Source organism: Nerophis lumbriciformis, linkage group LG07 (genome assembly GCF_033978685.3).
Source record: "Nerophis lumbriciformis linkage group LG07, RoL_Nlum_v2.1, whole genome shotgun sequence".
Lineage (NCBI taxonomy): Eukaryota > Metazoa > Chordata > Actinopteri > Syngnathiformes > Syngnathidae > Nerophis > Nerophis lumbriciformis.
In genome coordinates, this window is record NC_084554.2 from 19,037,735 (window position 1) to 19,054,263 (window position 16,529).

Sequence of the window (16,529 nt, forward strand, 5' to 3'; positions counted from 1 at the left end):
TCTGTGCTGTCATAAAATGTGTACCCCCCTCTATTTTCCTCAATTGATGTACTAACATCATGTGTTTTATTCTGTAGATACTTAATATCTTCAATAACAATATGTAACGACTGGGTCGCATAGTGATGCGGGTGTGGTTCTCCCAAGGATGCAGACGGCTTCGGACACAGCTTGCAGGTAGGAAAATGATTTATTTAAAATATAAATCATTCGATGAACAAACAAAAGACGTGCAAATAGCAAAAGGCAAAAACAAAAGGACTAGCGTGGGAGCTAGCAGGCAAAATGGCATAGCGTGAAAAGCTAGCGGGAATCAAAGTTGTCGTCATCAGTTGTGTAAGAACAAACTAGGAAGCCAGACCAAGTGAGGCCAGGGCAAAGACTAAATAGCCCTCTGATTAGTGCCCGGGCAACAGGTGCGCGTCCCGAACACTAACCAGAGGCAGGTGAATGTAATCAGTTGACATGGCAACTGAACACAAACAAAATCAAGGTGCTGAAAACATGTGACTCAAACATAAACAAACTATGATCCGGGCAACGGATCGTAACAGTACCCCCCCCCCCTCAAAGGACAGATTCCAGATGTCCCTTGACACGAAATAAAACTACAACCCAAAAAACAAGAAACAGTTCAACAGTCCAGGGAGGGTGGAGGGAGGATTTGGTGGTGGGTCGCCAGGCCACGTGTCCCCGAATCCACCGGGGAAGAGTCAGGTGGCGGCGGCGAGTGGAACGCCGCTGCCGCAGGCGAGGCGGGCGACCACGGAAAGGCCACATTCGTGGCTGCCGAAAAGGTGGGCGTGAGTGGCGCCAGAAGTTCAGCAGCCGCAGAGTTCTAAGTCTATGTCTCGGGTGTCGCTGCTGTTTGCGCCACAGACGTCCATACAGAAACCTCAGAGAGCGCCGCTTGCGCAGCCAGACCACTCGAGGTCGCTGAGACGACGATGAGGGCGAGGAAGGTGGCGGCGTCCTGGAAAAGCCCACCGGAGACGAGGAGAGAGCAGACGTCGCCGTGGAAGCAGGAGGAGTCGTCGTCGCCGTGGAGGCAGGAGGAGACGTCGTCGCCGTGGAGGCAGGAGGAGACGTCGTCGCCGTGGAGGCAGGTGCAGGTTCTGGTACCAGCCGTGGAGCAGGTGCAGGTTCTGGTACCAGCCGTGGAGCCGGCGCTGGTGTGGGTACCAGCCGTGGAGCCGGCGCTGGTGTGGGTACCAGCCGTGGAGCCGGCGCTGGTGTGGGAACCAGCCGTGGAGCCGGCGCTGGTGTGGGAACCAGCCGTGGAGCCGGCGCTGGTGTGGGAACCAGCCGTGGAGCCGGCGCTGGTGTGGGAACCAGCCGTGGAGCCGGCGCTGGTGTGGGAACCAGCCTTGGAGCCAGCGCTGGTGTGGGAACCAGCCTTGGAGCCGGCGCTGGTGTGGGAACCAGCCTTGGAGCCGGCGCTGGTGTGGGAACCAGCCGTGGAGCCGGCGCTGGTGTGGGAACCAGCCGTGGAGCCGGCGCTGGTGTGGGAACCAGCCGTGGAGCCGGCGCTGGTGTAGGTACAGGAGACGAAGCTTGGTGTGTCAGCCGAGGTGCAGGAACAGGTGCTAGCCGAGGTGCAGCTGGAGGTGGCCTAGCTGGCGGTTGTGGCTTAGCAGGACGAAGGACTGGTAGCGGTGGCCGTGCAGGAGGTTGCGGTTTAGCACGCCGAAAGACTGGTGGCGGTGGCCTAGCTGGCGGTTGTGGCTTAGCAGGCCGAAGGACTGGTGGCGGTGGCCGTGCAGGAGGTTGCGGTTTAGCACGCCGAAAGACTGGTGGCGGTGGCCGTGCAGGGGGTTGCGGCTTAGCACGCTGAAAGACTGGTGACGGTGGCCGTGCAGGAGTTTGCGGCTTAGCACGCCGAAAAACTGGTGGCGGTGGCCGTGCAGGAGGTTGCGGCTTAGCACGCCGAAGTTGTGCCACCGCGCTAGCACAGTTCCCAGTACTAGCCCCCCCCTCAAGACGCGGATACCAGACGCGCTCTTTGCGGTTTGGAACCGTCTTCAAGGGTGGGTGGGGGGAGGCAAGGAGGGGGGTATACTCCTCCTTTTTAAAATGTTCAAATTGACTGTTAGTCTTCCCAATATCATGGGACTGTAGGGACGACCAGGAGGGAGAAAACAGAGGAGTGGGCGGAGCAATAGTCACTGAGGGCGGAACCAAAGTCACTGGAGGTGGAGTCTGAAAATCAGAATGTGACTGACTAGACTTACACTTAATAAAAATGTCCTGATAATGTTTTATCTTGGAATAAAAGTCATTTGGAGGTGGCTGACTGAATGAAGCAGAAGATGGAAAAAAAAATTCTTGCTCAATGACGTCATCGGGAGTGGGCGGAGTTACCTCTTCGGGGGGCGCCATGATGTCATTGTTGTAGCTGTCCATGTGACTGACAGCCCAATCGGAAAATTGTTTGGCGAAGTGGTCGATGGGGTTGCCAAACATCTGAGGAGGGGGAGCTTGAGCTGCATGTAGCTTGCTTCGGTCCGGGGGAGGAGTTTGCAGGAGCGGCGCGTCTTGGCGGCGAGGGAAAGACCTTCTGGCCGGCTTCCGTCTTTGCTGACGCGTTCGGTACTGCGGGGGTGTGGCGATGTCCTCGGGCCAAACGGAGTGGATTGGGACCAGCTTTCCGTTGGGACCCCATATCAGGTCCTGGCGCTCCGAGGGGGAATAGCGAAGAGTTTCCGCCTCCATTGCTCGCAACACCTCCCACGTACCTTCGTCCCACTCCTCGTTAGCCGATGCGGGAGAATTGTTTTCTGCTGGCTTCCTACTGTAACGACTGGGTCGCATAGTGATGCGGGTGTGGTTCTCCCAAGGATGCAGACGGCTTCGGACACAGCTTGCAGGTAGGAAAATGATTTATTTAAAATATAAATCATTCGATGAACAAACAAAAGACGTGCAAATAGCAAAAGGCAAAAACAAAAGGACTAGCGTGGGAGCTAGCAGGCAAAATGGCATAGCGTGAAAAGCTAGCGGGAATCAAAGTTGTCGTCATCAGTTGTGTAAGAACAAACTAGGAAGCCAGACCGAGTGAGGCCAGGGCAAAGACTAAATAGCCCTCTGATTAGTGCCCGGGCAACAGGTGCGCGTCCCGAACACTAACCAGAGGCAGGTGAATGTAATCAGTTGACATGGCAACTGAACACAAACAAAATCAAGGTGCTGAAAACATGTGACTCAAACATAAACAAACTATGATCCGGGCAGCGGATCGTTACACAATACTTGTTAATTTGGACTCATGTTATTAATCACAAAAAAAGTTAGTAGGGGATACATTATATTTCAGCATATTTTCTGTGCTGTCATAAAATGTGTCCCCCACCTCTATTTTCCTCAATTGATGTACTAACATCATGTGTTTTATTCTGCAGATACTTAGCATCATCAACAACAAAACGTGTTAATTTGGACTCATGTTATTAATCACAAAAAAATAAGTTAGTAAGGGATACACAATATTTATAATCATTGCCATCGCTAATAACACGGAAGTGCTGCCGCTGTCTGAACAAGGCACAGAGCTCTGCCCCCAAGCGCGCTCACGCGGTAGGGGATACAAATATTTCAGGTCCACTGTAAAGGGACAAGCGGTAGAAAATGGATGGATGGATGTGTTAAAGCACTCAACATGGCTGGCACTATTGCACCACTAGGTGGCAGGGCATAGCAACACAATACACACACACACACATGTATTGACTTGAGATAGATGCCATGCTTAAAGAGCATATGAAAAAATGAACAATGTATGCATCATATAAACTATCCAAACTTTAATTATGTGTCCCTAAGATATACAACAGCTTTTGCCAGTTGGCCCCCCTGCACATTTTTACAGATGGTTGCAGGATGAGAAAGTATTCATCAGCTGTAATACCCCCAGGTGTGCTGTGTGTTTGTTTACCTGGCCAATTACCTGCCAAATTGCAACACTGTCCCATGGAGTGTTCCTGTTTGAGGACACAATGCTGTGGCGCTGCTTTCATTTGACACAGAGGACACTTTAAATGAGAAACGAGGCAATAAACCGGATCGGTGTCTAAGATTGATGTCAAGAGGTTGATAGTAATGGCAGACAAGACGTTTACAAAGCTGCGCGCTGACATGAGACATATTTCAAAAGCAGATGTCCAGTTTTTTTTGTTGTTATTTTTTATCCAGGGCACCTTTAGGTGGATAAGTGGCTCAGCAACTTTACGGAAGTCAGATGATACTTGCTGGGAATACTCACTGCCTCATAAAAAGATGAGATGCGCCTTCTCCTTGAACCCGCTTCAGGTCAAACAATGGCGGATGTAACACACACTCGTGATGAGTAAATGAAGCCTCAATGAGTGTGTGGCACACTCACAAGCTGTATTGACACTGCGGTGTAAGTCAGGGGTTGCATAGTTGCATATCCCTTACAAATTAGGGTTGTACCGCAATACTAATGAATCATATTCGGTACTATACCGTCTCTAAAAAGTACCGGACTCCACCCCTTTGGTCCCCCGTCGCCATTGTTGATTTTACGAGCAGAGGAGCATGTTCGGCAGCGCACAATCACAGAGTACTTACAAGCAGACACAGTATGTACACAGAAAAGGGAGAACAAACGCATTTTGGCTTAAAAATTAAAGATAAAGGTAAAGTTATAACCCATTTTTTGGCATCACAACCTTCTTTTGTTTTTTTTAAATGTATATTATGTTTATAAACTCAGGAAATATGTCCCTGGACACATGAGGACTTTGAATATGACCAATGTATGATCCTGTAACTACTTGGTATCGGATTGATACCCAAATTTGTGGTATCATCCAAAAGTAATGTAAAACATCCAAACAACAGAAGAATAAGTGATTATTACATTTTAATAGAAGTGTAGATAGAACATGTTAAAAGAGCAAGTAAGCAGATATTAACAACAAATAAACAAGTAGATGAATAATTCATTTTCTACCACTTGTTCTTAATAATTTAGACAAAATATGAGAATGTAAAATGACACAATATGTTACTGCATATGTCAACAGACTAAATTAGGAGCCTTTGTTTGCTTACTTAAAAGTTGTCTTGTACGTTCACTATTTTATTTAAGGACAAATTGGCAATAAGAAACATATGTTTAATGTACCCTAAGATTTTTTGTTAAATTAAAGCCAATGATGCAGTTTTTTGTGGTCCCCTTTATTTAGAAAAGTATCGAAAAGTACAAAAAAGTCTCGAAATACATTTTGGTACCGGTACCATAATATTAGTATCGGGACAACACTTTTACACATATGCAGTCTCTAAGGCAGAATCGTATTAGAAAGTATCCAGGAACAAACGTGTCCACACAATTCAACTTACTGCGACCTGCGCTTACAGTAACGTCATGAATTACTTTGACCAGTAGGTGTTGCCAAAAACACTCCACTTAGTTAGAGTTTTTAATACCGACCATTGTTCTCCGTTAACTAATTCCACTCGATCAAACCTTTTCTAACATTCCACACTACAACATTGTGGAGGGGGGCGTGGCCTGCGGACCTGCAGCGAAGCGGGGTGTGCCAGGACCGGCTTCGAGATCAGCGACAGGTGCGTAGATGGCCCACCTGGGCCTGCTTATCTAATCACCTGTCGCTCTGTTAAAAGGCAGCAGTCGGGAATTAGAGTGGGAGCACGAGCGAGAGCAAGACAAACTACACACTGGAGAGAAACCATTCGTGTGTTTAATTTGTAGTAAACTATTGCTGAAAAGCACACAGAAGAGACGATTTATTGAAAAATAAATCAAATCAAATCAAAAATAAATAAATAAAATAAAATAAAATTATTGTAAACCTGGAAGGGACTGTCATGTCGTTGCTTGGTGGTCCGAAGAACCCGGAGAGGAGATACAGCCACAAACATGATACAAGTTTGTCCTGTGATTCTTGCTGATATTGACCAGGTCACCTACATATTTATACTGTTGACTTTCAATCAGAATGTGCAATAATGTTTTGTTACTTACTGTGCCTTGTATATACATTTTTATTTTTATTTTTTATTTTTAGCTAAGTACCGTGTGACTTGTTGAAGGTGAACTAGCAAAGTAAAATTTTCATTGTACGGCAAACTGTCTGTTTAACTGTGCATATGACAATAAACAATCTTGAATCTTGAATCTTTATATCTGTATCGGCCATTTATTTACAATAACAAAGCTTTCTGGTGTCCCACGTCCTGGACAGCCCAAAAGCATTGCAAATGAACCCGTCATCTCCCACGACTTGTTCGGGTGTTGCATAAGCTAACTTCACCAGCAAACATTCAAATTAAATGGCTGTTTCCGATTGATTAGTTCCAGCTCCAAAAAGTATTTAGATATCGTGGTCGCCATTGCTCACTATTACACAAGAGGGTAAGTATCTAGTCAACAACAGTTGTAGCTAAGTTGCTTAGGAGACACTGCCCCTTAGTGTTTTGGAAGAGAATTGCAATTCAGAGCGGAAGAGCAATAAACAAGTGAAGACAATGTCAGAGGGGACATAAACTATGCGATACAGGCGCACATTTCAGTCTTGACTGTGAGGGATTCCTTGGTCTTGGCCCAAATTGAGCAGAACCTCACTTACTTACCACACAAGCCTCTTGAGCCCATTGCAACAACGCTTCAGAGGTGAATCCATTCACAAACTACAAGAAGCCAACAGCTGATTGGCAAAAACCACAAAGTCAAATCATACACAGACGTCATAAGCGAGACTAAGTATTTGAATGGTAAATAGTGTCAGGTTGTATGTAATAAAACAACAGATGGCATACAGGACGGCAATATTTGCATCCGACACTCAAATGCAATTATGAGTTAAACACATGCATACGTTGTATATTCAAAACTAGACTGCCATTGTTTGTCTGAACTTCAATAATTTTCCCGGTTAAATGTTGTGTAAATCATTCAAGCAACCTTTATGTTAGTTTGTGCTCCATCAACAGTAGAATCAAATATTTTGGAGGCTCTGTCTCAATCTCTTCCATCCCTGCGTCAGTATGTTACGTACTGTATTTTCCGGACCATAGGGTGCGCCGGATTATAAGGCGCACTGCCGATAAGCGATTCAGTTCTATTTTCATACAAAAGGCGCACCGGATTATAGGGCGCATTAAAGGCCTACTGAAATGCGATTTTCTTATTTAAACGGGGATAGCAGGTTCATTCTATGTGTCATACTTGATCATTTCGCGATATTGCCATATTTTTGCTGAAAGGATTTAGTCGAGAACATCGACAATAAAGTTCGCAACTTTTGGTCGCTGATAAAAAAGCCTTGCCTGTACCGGAAGTAGCAGACGAGTAGTGTGACGTCTCAGGTTGTGGAGCTCCTCACATCTGCACATTGTTTACAATCATGGCCACCAGCAGCGAGAGCGATTCGGACCGAAAAAGCAATGATTTCCCCAATAATTTGAGTGAGGATGAAAGATTTGTTGATGAGGAAAGTGAGAGTGAAGGACTAGAGGGCAGTGGGAGCGATTCAGATAGGGGAGATGCTGTGAAAGGCGGGTGGGACCTGATATTCAGCTGGGAATGACTAAAACAGTAAATAAACACAAAACATATATATACTCTATTAGCCACAACACAACCAGGCTTATATTTAATATGCCACAAATGAATCCCGCATAACAAACACCTCCCCCCTCCCGTCCATATAACCCGCCAATACAACTCAAACACATGCAAAACACACTCAATCCCACAGCCCAAAGTACCGTTCACCTCCCCAAAGTTCATACAGCACATATATTTCCCCAAAGTCTCCAAAGTTACGTACGTGACATGCACATATCGGTACGCACGTATGGGCAAGCGATCAAATGTTTGGAAGCCGCAGCTGCAAGCGTACTCACGGAACCGTGTCTGCGCATCCAACTCAAAGTCCTCCTTGTAAGAGTCTCTGTTGTCCCAGTTCTCCACAGACCAATGGTAAAGCTTGACTGTCATCTTCCGGGAATGTAAACAATGAAACACCAGCTGTGTTTGTGTTGCTGCAGTCGTTCGCAATACACCGCTTCCCACCTACAGCTTTCTTCTTTGCTGTCTCCATTGTTCATTGAACAAATTGCAAAAGATTCACCAACACAGATGTCCAGAATACTGTGGAATTCTGCGATGAAAACAGACGACTTAATAGCTGGCCACCATGCTGTCCCAAAATGTCCTCTACAGTCCGTGATGTCACGCGCTGACGTCATCATACCGAGACGTTTTCAGCAGGATATTTCGCGCACAATTTAAAATCGCACTTCAGTAAGCTAACCCGGCCGTATTGGCATGTGTTGCAATGTTAAGATTTCATCATTGATATATAAACTATCAGACTGCGTGGTCGGTAGTAGTGGGTTTCAGGAGGCCTTTAAAGGGGTCATATTAATTTTTTTTTTTCTAAATGTAAAACACTTCCTTGTGGTCTACATAACATGTAATGGTGGTTCTTTAGTCAAAATGTTGCATAGATTATGTTTTACAGATCATCTTCAAGCTTCAGGATGCGCTCTTTTGTGGGCGGTCTTATTTACGTGGCTCACTTTCGACAGTGTCTTCTCCCCGTCATCTTTGTTGTAGCGGTGTAGCGTGCAAGGACGGGTGAAGTGTCAAAAGATGGAGCTAACTGTTTTAATGACATTCAGACTTTACTTAAATCAATAACATCCGTGGCTCACTAGTGCAATAACAACGCCGGAAATGTGTAGCGTGAAAAACCTTCCGACCGGAACTCTCTAGTAACTAAAGTTCCTTGGGTGAATAATGTAAACTCACTATACCGGTATCTTTTAGCGCTTTCATGGCGAGTTTACTGACAGATATAAGTAAGAACTTTACACTACTTTATATTAAAAATGGCAACAGCGGGGGATGAATGTCCCATACCAAGAAGATAGAGAAAAAGAAGAAGCTTATCGACTACAGCGTGGGCACGGACTACAAAGGCGGACGCACGCAAATTTTCAGGAATTATGCAGGTACAGATCAGCAGGTACCAGAATGTAAGAAACTTTACTTTTGCATAATATTGCGAAACAAAACGCCAGATAATATGTCTTACCTGATACACACACCATAATAATACTCGTATGTTGAAGCACAGTACAAATCTAATCTAAAATTAAAAAAATCTGGAGCCGAACTTAAATGCAGACAGGTAGCACACTAGCCAGATAGTGTCAATTAAGAAAAAATACAACTTAAAAGTGTGTATTAGCAAAATGAGCCAAAAAAAGCTAACAAAAATGTTAGCGTGTGTCGCGCACCAACATATATTACTCTGAGGTGTATACCGCCAACATTAATTTTTATTTAATTTGATATCATTTTATTCAGGATAGCCCGTTGAGATGGGGGTCCCACACAAATACAGCAAAACATTAAACATACATTGCAATAAAACACAACAAACACAAAACCACACTGCTCTACTACAAACCCCGTTTCCATATGAGTTGGGAAATTGTGTTAGATGTAAATATAAACGGAATACAATGATTTGCAAATCATTTTCAACCCATATTCAGTTGAATATGCTACAAAGACAACATATTTGATGTTCAAACTGATAACTGATTTTTTTTTTTTGCAAATAATCATTAACTTTAGAATTTAGGGACAGCGTGGCGAAGTTGGTAGAGTGGCCGTGCCAGCAATCGGAGGGTTGCTGGTTACTGGGGTTCAATCCCCACCTTCTACCATCCTAGTCACGTCCGTTGTGTCCTTGGGCAAGACACTTCACCCCTTGCTCCTGATGGCTGCTGGTTAGCGCCTTGCATGGCAGCTCCTGCCATCAGTGTGTGAATGTGTGTGTGAATGGGTAAATGTGGAAATACTGTCAAAGCGCTTTGAGTACCTTGAAGGTAGAAAAGCGCTATACAAGTATAACCCATTTATCATTTATTTATTTATCATTTAATTTGATGCCAGCAACACATGACAAAGAAGTTGGGAAAGGTGGCAATAAATACTGATAAAGTTGAGGAATGCTCATCAAACCCTTATTTGGAACATCATACAGGTGTGCAGGCTAATTGGGAACAGGTGGGTGCCATGATTGGGTATAAAAACAGCTTCCCAAAAAATGCTCAGTCTTTCGCAAGAAAGGATGGGGCAAGGTACACCCCTTTGTCCACAACTGTGTGAAAAAATAGTCAAACAGTTTAAAACAACGTTTCTCAAAGTGCAAATACAAGAAATTTAGGGATTTCAACATCTACGGTCCATAATATCATCAAAATGTTCAGAGAATCTGGAGAAATCACTCCACGTAAGCGGCATGGCCGTAAAACCAACACTGAATGACCGTGACCTTCGATCCCTCAGACGGCACTGTATCAAAAACCGACATCAATCTCTAAAGGATATCACCACATGGGCTCAGGAACACTTCAGAAAACCACTGTCACTAAATACAGTTGGTCGCTACATCTGTAAGTGCAAGTTAAAGCTCTACTGTGCAAAGCGAAAGCCATTTATCAACAACATCCAGAAACGCCGCCGGCTTCTCTGGGCCCGAGATCATCTAAGATGGACTCATGCAAAGTGGAAAAGTGTTCTGTGGTCTGACGAGTCCACATTTCCAAATTGTTTTTGGAAATATTTGACATCGTGTCATACGGACCAAAGGGGAAGCGAAACATCCAGACTGTTATCGACGCAAAATTCAAAAGCCAGCATCTGTGATGGTATGGGGGTGCATTAGTGCCCAAGGCATGGGTAACTTACCATTAATGCTGAAAGGTACATACAGGTTTTGGAACAACATATGCTGCCATCTAAGCGCCGTCTTTTTCATGGACGCCCCTGCTTATTTCAGCAAGACAATGCCAAGCCACATTCAGCACGTGTTACAACATCGTGGCTTCGTAAAAAACGAGTGTTGGTACTTTCCTTGCCCGCCTGCAGTCCAGACCTGTCTCCAATCGAAAATGTGTGGCGCATTATGAAGCGTAAAATACGACAGTGGAGACCCCGGACTGTTGAACGACTGAAGCTCTACATAAAACAAGAATGGGAAAGAATTCCACTTTCAAAGCTTCAACAATTAGTTTCCTCAGTTCCCAATCGTTTATTGAGTGTTGTTAAAAGAAAAGGTGATGTAACACAGTGGTGAACATGCCCTTTCCCAACTACTTTGTTACGTGTTGCAGCCATGAAATTCTAAGTTAATTATTTTTTGCAAAAAAAAAAAAAAAAGTTTATGAGTTTGAACATTCAATTGAATATGGGTTGAAAAGGATTTGCAAATCATTGTATTCCGTTTATATTTACATCTAACACAATTTCCCAACTCATATGGAAACGGGGTTTGTACTTCCAAAGCACACCTGCTAACACACATTTATATCAACCATTTCAATAGGTTATAATACAATACAAAACAACCTCAGGAGCAACATAATACACTTCATAATACTATAACAAAATGGAAGTAATGGACTTTAAAGAAGCAGGAAGCACGATTAATTAATAAAGTTAGCATGGTAATGTTAGCATGCTAACTTTAACATGTGTTAAGTAGCAAACTGTAGCAATGTAATATGACATAAGAATCACAATATCAGTATGATGTAGTTCCGGTATAGTTAAAAATGGACTACAACAATTGTGGGCTACAGAAATAATGTCTGTATATGACAAAGGTGGACTTCTGGTTAAAAATGGCGACCGGGACGTCATTGGTCACATCGTCTAAGCCACACCTCTGTTTGGGTGATGTCATCCCAGCTCAAGCCCCCACTTAATAGCTGTATTATTTATTACAGTATACGACTAAGGTGCCTCATAATGAGTTAGTTTTTACAATATGTTGAGGGCCCATACATTTTAATGCACATAGTCTAATGAACGAATACTAATATTTATATTATCAATTATTATTTGTTTTAATTGTTGATCAAAACGAGTGTGACTCAGCCTCACCTGCCAACGCACATCCCAGCTGTAAATTGCTATAATCTTCAAAGTTACACCTATGCATAAAACTTTTGCTGCAAAGCTGCACACTTAAAAAAATACACACTGCACGGTCTCCTCTGTGTGTGTGTGTGTGTGTGTGTGTGTGTGTGTGTGTGTGTGTGTGTGTGTGTGTGTGTGTGTGTGTGTGTGTGTGTGTGTGTGTGTGTGTCACCCGCCATGTTTTAAACGCTGTGTGATAGAAAGCAGAGAGTAACAATGATGGTGCAGCTGTTCCACACTGTACACTCACAAAACCTTCATATTCCAAACATGTTTCCGCTTCTTGTTCCTGACTCCTTTTTGAACTTACCACCACAACACCTGTGCCAACTCTATCTTTTTCTAGCGGGTTAAACTATATCTAAAAAAAAAATAATGACACGTACAATGCTCCTTTGCTGGGTTGTGTAAAGTCATGTACAAAAAAAGGACGAACAAGCTGTGACTCTCCTCCATGAGTGTTACGTTTCGTGTTGGTCTGGACCCCAGGATGCAGAGACTGGACACGGCGTGCAGTTAAGAAGCCCGCTTTTCATTGAAAACCCGGGCACTACAAAAAACACAATAGTGCAGCAGGGATGTGCACAGAAGGCGAACAGAAATGTGACTTATATATATATATATATATATATATATATATATATATATATATATATATATATATATATATATATATATATATATATATATATATATTCATATTCATGAAGCTGCTACACAGGTTAGTGAAATAAATGATCAAACAGATATGTGAATAAATAATTAATTACATCGTGAAATAAATGATTAAATTGTGAAGTAACAAATAATTGTTTTATTTTTTTTACTATAATTTATTAAATAGTTAAAATAACATATTTAATAACAAATGTACGTATCTAATTAAAATATGAATGTATAGTAATGATGTAAATATTTTGTTTTACTTAATTCCATATAGCTGACTGGGAAAAAAATAAGGCTTTTCAAATTTCCTTGTAGTCAGACAACATTTTCAGTATATTAGATGGAATTGTTACCTCCATCTAATACGCCGAAAATATTGTCTGACAACAAGAACATTTGAAAAGTATATGAACAAGAAGACATAATGAACCTTTTTTGAAAGAGGAGAAAAAGTTGCTGAGTAAGCAAAAGTCTGTCCCGTTTTTGTCACTTATGCGTTTTTTTTCAATCCCAATATCTCTTCCACCAGCAATGTTACAAATAACGTACACAATAATTACTTACTACTTCTTAGTACACTGCATCTTTTTACCGGTACTTACTTTTCCTGGTTACACATTTACTTGACTACTTGTTGCTAGGCAGACTTTATGGGCATACAATTGAACTGAGATGTATCAAACCGACTGAATTCATGTGCTGTGTTCAATGACCTCGTATAATGTATATTAAAAAGGTAATTATCTACCCCCGTCTCCGTAATGTGGTGCAGCCCGTGTGTACACTGAAATATTCTTAAGTATTTCCCGGGTGGAAAATTAAAAATACTTCATATGGCGGGTAAACACTTTAAGATGTGTTTGCATTAATCTTCCACCCCAAGAAATATGATTTTATTTTACTCCCCATCTCATCATCAACAACGTGATCCATCACCAACACTGCATGGTTCAACATATCAGGTTGTCATGGTGACAAATATAGTTTGATTATATGTTAGCGCCCTGCTAATAAGTTGATGAGTACACCACTGATGTCCAGAAGGGATGCAGTAAAAGCTGTAAAAGCTAAGAACAGGAGTGTAAACATACACCCAGGGATGGGGAGTTATCATATTGTGAGGCAAGTATCCTCTCTGAGGCAGTAGGACACTTCCAGGCAGGTGCAGCAGCTTGAGAAAAATACAGAAAAAAACAGTACAAAGGTAGCTTATATTATGTTTAACGTCTTAAACTCTGGACCATTTTGCTGGAAAGAGGTAGGCGGTCAGGCAGTGCAAGTGTACGTTGGTACGGTTCTGATGGCTAAAACAGTATAATTAAAAATGTTAAAACATATATAAATAATACTCTTTATATATATGTTTTGATTTGAAGTTAATTAAAATAATTTTAAAAATTGAAAGTAAAAAAAACAAACAAAAACACATTTTTATGAGTGGGACCATTTTGAGTCCTTAGCTGCACATGGCAGCTGTCTGCGTGACCCCCAAGATGCAGAGAAGGTAGGCGAAGTGCATTCATTTTATTACCTTAATAAACCAAGCAGGGCTGCCCCTGGCTAAATTGGGGCCCTAAGCAGTATTTTTTCTAGAGCGCCCCGTTGCGAACATTTTTGTCACAAATATTCCCATCCATACACATTACATCCATAGACTAGCATGTAGCAACAATGGTCCGGCGTCGTCAGGTGGGCGTGGAGACAATAAGGAAGTGGAACAAAAATAAGAGCGCTGGACAGGAAATGATGCTGGAAAATAGTAAACAAAGTCCAAACTGCAATGTGAGATCCTGAAACACCTATTGTGAAGGTGAGTGGTACTACAAATACTAGATACACTAGGAAGGACAAATCCCTAGAGTAGGCCGCCACAGGGTTAGTATGGAAACTTTGTTTGGCTTCTTTTAAAATAAATATAATATAATATAACATACTAAATATAATATAATATAATAAATGTTTAATATAATATCCATCCATCCATTTTATACCGCTTGTCCCTGTTGGGATTGCGGGGGGTGCTGGAGCCTATATCAGCTGCATTCAGGCGGAAGGCGGGGTACACCCTGGACAAGTCGCCACCTCATCGCAGGGCCAACACAGATAGACAGACAACATTCACACTCACATCCACACACTAGGGCCAATTTAATGTTGCCAATCAACCTATCCCCAGGTGCATGTCTTTGGTGGTGGGAGGAAGCCGGAGTACCCGGCGGGAACCCACGCAGTCACGGGGAGAACATGCAAACTCCACACAGAAAGATCCCGAACCTGGGATTGAACTCAGGACTACTCAGGACCTTCGTATTGAGAGGCACATGCACTAACCCCTGTTCCACCGTGCTGCCTAATATAATATAATAATATAATGTATCACTATATATCAATGATCCTCAACAGGCGGACCGCGGTCCATGTCCGGACCCAGCGACGTGTCCGTCCGGACCCAGCACGAATTATAGTAAAAAAAAAAAAAAAAAAAAAAAAAAAAAAGTTTTTTTTTATTATTATAATTATAATTATTATGAAAAAATATAATAATTGTATTTATCTGTGAGTTATCGCTAGCGCAAGTCAACGTTCTTTGTTGTTTTTAGTCAAATATCTCCACGTTTCGTTTACACTTCTCGTGTCTCACTCACTCCGTCTCTCTCTCTCTCTCTCTCTCTCTCTCTCTCTCTCTCTCTCTCTCTCAGAGAGAGAGAAAGAGAGAGAGACGGAGTGAGAGTGAGAGAACGCCACTCTGATTGGCTAATTCCGGGGTATGGGTTGTCATCTCTTTCACAACGACGCGCTGATAGGCTGTTACCACCTGGGTCATGTGCACAGTGCATGGAACCTTTCGCTGCAGGCACACAGTTGTCTCGTATCGCTACTTCGCTAACTGTTCACTTATCAGTCACTGAATGTGAATCAAATCACAATGGCATGCTCCAAGTTGGCTCAGGCTGGTAAAAGAAAGGTGGACAGGGAAAACCGACGTTTCAAGGAAGAATGGACAGAGCAATATGTTTTCATCCTACCTACTGCAAGTACCAGACCAATGTGTCTACTATGCAACACTACTGTTGCTCTGGTGAAAAGTGAAAATCTGAAACGTCACTATCTGAAAGAGCACCGCGAATTTGAAGAGACATTTCCTCATGATTCAGAGCTAAGAAAAAAAGAAATCACGAGGCTGAAAAAGCCATATGAAACATCAAGCAAGATTTTTGTTAAATCTATGACACAACAACAAATAGCAACAGAGCAGTAACGTGCGGTGAGGTTGATGGCTGGTGAGGCACTGACTTCAACACAGTCAGATTTACAAACATATGAACCCTAAAGAGTATCTTATTCATCATTTGATTGGCAGCAGTTAACGGGTTATGTTTAAAAGCTCATACCAGCATTCTTCCCTGCTTGGCACTCAGCATCAAGGGTTGGAATTGGGGGTTAAATCACCAAAAATGATTCCCGGGCGCAGCGCCGCTGTCCCACTGCTCCCCTCACCTCCCAGGGGGTGATCAAGGGATGGGTCAAATGCAGAGGACACATTTTTTCAAAGTTCTTATTTATTTTTGTTTCAAAGAAAATATTTCATGTATTTTATTGGATATTTATTTTATTTTTGTTAATTTTAAGAAAATGTTAAACTACCTACCTCCTGCTATTATATAAGCTTGACCGATAATAAACGGACCCAGCCTGTTTCAAAAAAACATTTGTGGACCTTCAAGATTTGTACTTGAGGACCCCTGCTATATATATCATATATTATAGGTGGACTTTGGTTTAAAGATGGTGATTATGAAGTCATTGGTCACATGGTGTAAGCCACGCCCCCGTTTGAGTTGCATCATCCCACACTAGCCCCACATTAATTGGT

General features: G+C 42.8%; 1 protein-coding gene across 1 annotated transcript in view; it reads right to left on the reverse strand.

The window, feature by feature from the left end:
• Nucleotides 1-16,529, reverse strand: part of kcnh2b (potassium voltage-gated channel, subfamily H (eag-related), member 2b) — a 723,936-nt gene that overhangs the window by 382,316 nt on the left and 325,091 nt on the right. The gene's annotated exons all lie outside the window — the stretch shown is intronic.